The sequence below is a fragment of the Sciurus carolinensis genome, unplaced genomic scaffold, assembly GCF_902686445.1.
Source record: "Sciurus carolinensis unplaced genomic scaffold, mSciCar1.2, whole genome shotgun sequence".
Taxonomy (NCBI): Eukaryota; Metazoa; Chordata; class Mammalia; order Rodentia; family Sciuridae; genus Sciurus; species Sciurus carolinensis.
The window spans coordinates 141,720-148,727 of NW_025920216.1; the positions used below are offsets into that span (position 1 = coordinate 141,720).

The 7,008-nt window shown below is 41.7% G+C and overlaps 1 pseudogene; it reads left to right on the top strand.

Annotated features, from left to right (window-relative positions):
* Window positions 1-3,740: 3,740 nt before the first annotated feature.
* On the top strand, window positions 3,741-5,171 carry LOC124975142 (Golgi phosphoprotein 3-like; annotated as a pseudogene).
* The last annotated feature ends 1,837 nt before the right edge of the window (window positions 5,172-7,008 follow it).

Genomic DNA, 7,008 nt, shown 5'->3' on the forward strand with positions numbered 1-7,008 from the left:
GGTTGCTGGACTACAGGATGTCCAGGAAGTCCCAGGGGAGAGGCTAGGCTGGGAAAGGTGGGAGCAGGTAGTTGGAGGGCTCAGGGTAGAAGTGCTTCCCAACATATCCACAGGTGTTTCAATGTTGTGACAGCCACCATGGTCCAGGCCAGGTGTGCCAGCTGAACATAAAGCCTTTGAGCTATGAAGTGTTATTTTTTTTTCTTTTTTCTATTTAGTTTGGAAGACAAGGGTTATTACAGCATATTTTAGTGAAAATGGCCAGAAGACAGGAGAGTTTTGAAAATCTGATGCTATAGAGACCTAGGTAAGAACTGTAGGACATTCTGGAATAGGCAGATGGGGATGGGGCTAGTGCATAGGGCTGATTTGGATGGAAACAGCCTCTTGGTTCATCATACTAGGAAGGAGCACAGAGGTACAGCTGTATTAGCTGCTGTGCTGGTAGGTAGAGGGCATGTGGAATTTCTTTTTGAGGTACCTTTGTCTTTGTGAAAGAAAGGACATTTATTCATCCTCATTATTTTTCTTCCTTGGGATTCCTACTCATCCACATTTTAACCAAGGTTTATGTAAAATTCTGGGAAATGTTGGTCACTAGACCAAATTTTGTCTCATAAATCTGTCTCCCATCAGGAGACCTCTCCTCCACCATTGTTCCCTCTTATCTGAGGAAGCATGATTCCTCTCATTCTGTGGACAATCAGACCCCATTTCCTTCAGAGTCAGGTAGTTTCCAACTGTTTCTGCTTTGCTGTAGAATGATGGAGTAAGGAAACAGTTCTTTCCTGGCACAAAATGTGCCCAGGCCTACCATCTAAACTGACTCATTTGTGGAAGGAAGAAAAGGAAGAAAGGAAGAAAAGGGAAGTCCATGTTTCATTGAGAAGGACCACTGCTAATCTAGCTTCTTTAAATATGTTTATGCTCAGGAGATTTGTGTCTTACTTACAAGTAACTCCACCATTTCATATTTAGCATTCCAAGATTTTTGCCTAGGCTCAGCAATATATCCAAAATAGTTGTAGGATGACAGTGTTTGAATGTTTGCATCTCTCTGTATCCTCAAAGTTAATATGATGCTTACCTAAGTGCAAAGGCACAGACAGGGATAAATTTAATGCAAATTTTGCCAGGAGTCTAGTGCCACTTCACAAAATATTGATTAGGTGTCTGATTTGCTCTCCCGTGACAATGGGCCACAGGAATAAACCAATGAGGTGGACTCAAATACAGCTCATCATGGTCATTCAATAAAGCTAGGCAGCCAATGAGGAACAGCTACCTTTTGATTGGGTGAGAGGTCAGTGAAGGGGGAAACCATCTTAGCAACAGCAGAAAATATTGCACACGCCCTTGCACACACACACAAACACAGACACCATGCTACCACCCTGCTGCAGTGAACAGTTGCTGATTGTTTCTCTTAAGGCTTTTGTTTTGCCACAGCCCCCACCCCACCTCCAAAAGACAAGTTTCTGTTCTCAGTTCACACTGCTTACCTGGTCAGACAGCCCATAATCCCTTTTTAATGGAATGCAGGGACAACATTATCCTCTGCCCTCTCCAGCACACCCCTTATTATGTGAGAACTTTGATCTTCAGGTAAATGCACACGCTCTGTTCTTGAAATGGACTGTCTGATCTGTTCCAGGGAGTTGGCCACACCACTGCCCTTCCTGACCCAAGCAGCCAGCTGAGAAGGGGGTGCAGCCTGGGATTGAGCCCACTGGCTGGAGAGGCTGTTTCTTACACTTCCTGTAAGAATGGAGGGAGGATTTTGGCATGCTAAAGCAGGCCCCAGTGTTGTCACCATTTTCCCCACAGGCTTCCCCTGTCATTGTTCTGTGGCCTCCAAATCCAGAGACCAGGAAAGTTCTCCTGTTTGCTATGTAGCATTTGGCAGCATCTTTCCTAGCCACTGGACTCTAGGCATTTAACATTATCATTTGAAGGACTCCCCTCCTCTGGTTTCCACTGAGTTTTTATGTTTCCTGAGCTGCCCTTGTTCCCCAGATGTTGGATCCAGGCTGCCTGTCAATCCCTGGTTTCCTCAGATGAGTAGCTGCCATGGCCTTCTTGCACCCACACCCATGCCCTGGCTCTGGGTCTATTTTGAGGGCAGTGGTGATGGCAGGTATTCAGGGTGCATGTTGGCTCCCAGCATAATTTCTGCCTCTATGAACTTTGTTTCTTTGCCCTGATGGTTGCTTTCAGTGTGATTCTTTGATCCAAGAGCATCTGCCCATGGATTAGCCAGTCCTGCTGGCGGCTTTTTCTAATGTCCCTGGATGACAGTTGTAATTCTCTCTGGGTGGAAAAACCTATCAGTGAGGATAGCATTCACTCTAAGAAGCAAGTGGCTATATTTTGTACTAGAGAAAAGGAAGTTGGGATGATGTCATAGGAATTATCCAGCCCAAGAAAGATTATTGGCTATGAGATGGAAGCCAGTTGTTTCCCATATTCTTGACTTCAAAACCAAAGAAAATGGCATGAAATGGAAGCAGGAGGAATTAGGGAGACATGAAGAATGACATTCTGCATATTAGGGTTAGTAGAGATTAGGACATATTACCAGGTGTTCATTTGGCCCTTCTTTCTGGGGTGGCTCCAATGCCCTTCTCCTGGGGTTTTGATCAGGTGCTTTCTCATGGATGCAATAGAAACTGCAAGATGGGGTGCAGCTCAGTGGTAAAGCATTTGTCTAGCATGGGAGAGGTCCTAGGTCTGATTCTTAGTACTGATAAACAAAAACAAAGAAAAACCCAAAATAAAATGAACAAGCAAAAACCAAGAGTGAAAACGATGACTTACATGGCATTATGGTTTGGATCAGATGAGTCTAGATTTTGAGCCTAGCTCAGCTAATAATTTGGTGTTAGCTAATTCCTTAACTTCTCTGGGCCTTTTTTTAAATCTGTGAAATGGGAGTCATGCCATCAACGATTAGGTTTTAATCAAATCCTATGTATAGAATATGCAACTTAGGGTTTAGCATATAGTAAGTACTCAGCAATGTTTGGATCTTCCAATTTTAAAATTCTCAGCGCTTTTTTTCCCTCAATAGACCCATGGACACAATACTATTAGTTAATTCAAAATGTTTTAAATATCTACCTAAAGCCAGGCATTGGTGGCACATGCCTATAATCCCAGTGTCTCTGGAGTCTGAGGCAAGAGAACCACAAGTTCAAAGTCAGTCTCAGCAACTTAGTGAGATCCTAAGCAACTTAGCAAGATCTTATCTCAAAATAAAAAAAAAAATAAAATAACATAACTGTAAAGGACTGGGGATGTGACTCAGTGGCTAAGCACCCCTGTGCTTGATCCCTGATATAAAAAATAAAATAAAATAATCTACCTAAATTTTGGCATTAGGAGATCTAAATATGGCTTCTGCTCATGATAATTTACACTTTAGGGCAGACAAAAGACAAATTAGTTCTAAAACAAATTAGTTATAAAGTTGGGAACAATTGAGGCAAGGCAAAAATTAATGCCAATTTTGCAGAGTTAGTAAGTATAATATGAGTAGAAAATCTATGTAGGTAGAACCATCTGAGAAAATGTTACAGGAAGGTTGGGACTCAATAAGGGTCTTAAAGAATGGCTAGGATTCAGATAGATTTAAAGGATAGAGTTAAGAAGACAGCATCTCCATCCAGGAGGAGGAGGAAGAGGAAGACCTGGTAGGCTCCGCGTGACTCTCGGGTTGGCGCGGCTCCTCAGCCGGAGCCATGACCTCGCTGACCCAGCGCAGCTCGGCCTTGGTGCAGCGGCGCACCAAGGACAAGGAGCGGGCGGCTGCAGCGGCGAGGACGACGCTGGGAGCCGCCGCTGTGAGCAGGACGATGACGACGACGAGGGCGACTCCAAGGAAACGCGGCTGACCCTGATGGAGGAGGTGCGCCTGCTGGGCCTCAAGGACCGAGAGGTGCGGGCGCGGCGGACAGGGCGGGCGCGACGGCGTGGGGCCTGGACCCCAGGTGGGCTCCAGGTGGGCGCGGGCACCTGCCCTCCTTGCTCCCCAGTCTCTCGGCCCGGAGCGCCCAGCTTGCCCTGAGGAGTGATGAGTTGGCGCTCCCCTGTGCGGCTGTTCATTCCAGATCCTCCTCGCACAGATTGCTTGGATTTTTCCTTCCCCCTTTCACAGTCTTTTCATTTCAACACCCCGGCAGTCTGCATTTCTACCTCACTTTTTTTTTCTGCGTGTTCAGCCTGTGTAGATCCTAGGTTGCAATTCCACCCTGGAGACTGCCCGATAGACCAAATATCCAGGACCTCCAGTGCCCAGAACTCTTGCGTTTTGCCAGTTTTAGGATATGGAGGGGTCCACAGATCCACTTGTCAGGGGATTTGTATTTTTTAGACATATTAAGGTACACCATTTGGTGTTATGAAAAAATTTGGAGGAAAAAGTTATTTTTCCCATTAAAGTTCAAAGTAAAAGTTATCATGAAATTTGGAAAACGACTTTCTAGGTGATCTTGATTTAGGATTACTCATCATTTTGGAAATGACTGTATATCATCTGAATTATGTGGCTGTATGTTAATTGAGTTAGCATTGAGAGGAAGGTTACAACTAGAGGCTTATGGAATGAGACATAAAAGTATTTTAACAAGAAAGGTGATCTGTAAGTCTGAAGCACCAATAGGGGATGTTTTTCTTGATGAAGCTCTAAAGCATGTTAAGGAGACTCAGCTTCCAGAAACAGTTCAGAACTGGATTGAATTACTTAGTGGTGAGACATGGAAGCCATTAAAATTGCATTATCAATTAAGAAACGTGCAGGAACGATTAGCTCAAAACCTGGTGGAAAAGGGTGTACTGACAACAGAGAAACAGAACTTCCTACGTTTTGACATGACAACATATCCTCTCACCAAAAACAACATTAAGCAGCGCCTCATCAAGAAGGTACAAGAAGCTGTTCTTGACAAATGGGTGAATGACCCTCACCACAGGGACAAGCACTTGCTGGCTCTCATTTACTCAGCTCATGCTTCGGATGTCCTGAAAAACACGTTTGCACCTCTTCTGGATGAACAGTATGATTTGGCTACCAAGAGAGTGCAGTAGCTTCTTGACTTAGACCCAGAAGTGGAATGTCTGAAGGCCACACCAACGAAGTTCTGTGGGCAGTGGTGGCGGCATTCACGAAGTAACTCTGTCAGAATGAAATGTTTCCTTTTTCATGTGAACCAGTAGTTTTTCTTCTATTGACTTCTGGTTTTCTGCAGTTTGTACATTCCCACACTATAATTGGCTTTTGTTTTATGAAATGTTGGGTGACTTTTTCTTTTTTGTATATATGCAGGATTCTGCTGGTATGAGAGGCCTTCTGCTTTCTGTTTTTAACAGATTTCACTGCCATATTGGCACTCCATCCCTGTTGCCATTCTCACTGTTATCTGTTTTGGGTTTTGGTGTACTTGGTCTTTCAGAGTACTTCCAGTCACCTTCCACGCACAGTTTTTGGATTACCTCAACCCAAGTTTTCCCACATGTGCATGTACATCTAGCATTCTGCCTACAGTTCAGACAGAAGCCACATCAAGGGCTTCAACTCACCAAAGGTAAATATCTGTATCTATTAGGACATTTTATACATAGACCTCAGTTGAGATGTTTACTTAGCAAAATTATTTTTAAATTGAAACAGCACAGTAAATACTTAATATAAAATGCCCCTTGGATTTTTGCTTTTCATGTAAATCTATTGTATTATTACACTTGTTATAATTTTAACTATTAAATCATAAAGGTCCAGTTATTTCACAAAGCCAGTTTGGGATGAGCTGCATTCCAGTTATGCTGTATATAGTTTGAATTATATATGAATTACTTCTGGCCACCCTGCCCCCATCTTAGTATTTTGCAAGATTTGATTAGTTGTACACCTGGTGCTCCATACTTGGCTTTAGTCATTGTTATTTGATGGCAAAATAGACCTATCATCACTGAAAGAGAGAAATAAAAGTGTATCTGATTCATGCTGGGATTTTTTTTAGCTCTGCCATTCATGGTACTCTTTGCCTATGCATTTTTTGGATTTTTTTCTTGGGGGGGTGGTCTTAACTGTTCTTATGATTTCTGTAGGGAAAAGGCTTGTGACCAGTACTAATCTTGAGTACAGTTTTTTCTGTCACCAAGTAAATTAATGTCTGCTCTGAAATGTCATTTATCTACATACACTTCCTTGGGGGGAAAAAAACAGAAATGTCAGTCCTAGCAGATGTTGCATTTAAATCGGTAGCAAGTAATGACTACAACTCAGATGATTAAGAATTTTGTAACAGAAAGCTCTGCTGTTTTAATTTTTTATATACAATTATGATAATTAGCACATTGTAGGACTAGAAATCTTTGCTTGTAAAGTTTATTTTTACTGTTTCTTATCACTGTTTATTGTATCACCATTGGTTTCATAATGTAAATACTATACATTGAAAAAATTAAATATCAGTTTTTTATTACTACAGTTGATGTTAATAGTGGGGCTTTCAGGTGTTTAGGAATTTCTTTGGTTAACCTTCATTGCAAAAGTACTAGATGGTGTATAACTCTAGAGTTGAATTTTAAGGGATTTCCTAATATGTATACTATCTTTTTATCTGAAATAATAAATAAACTATGATCTTGAAAGTGACAGAAAAAAATAAATAATATATTCCATCAGGCTTATAGTGAATGTAGATGTTTAATAAGGACATTATTAGACACACAGTTATCTGAGTCACGAGAGAGCTAAACAGTGAAATGTACTAATAGTGTGCCACAGCACTTAATTAAAATGGTTAATTTATTACTCTGATATTTTTTTATTTAAAAATGTGCAGAACAAAGCAGCACAGTATCCACTCTCTTAAATTGACACAACACACAAATTATACATTCTGCATCTATGGCAATATGCAAATAAGGCATCAGCATATCTGCAGATTCATCATCAAAAGTATTTATTCGTTGCTTATTTTTCACAGGCCCACCAAAAGAAAATGA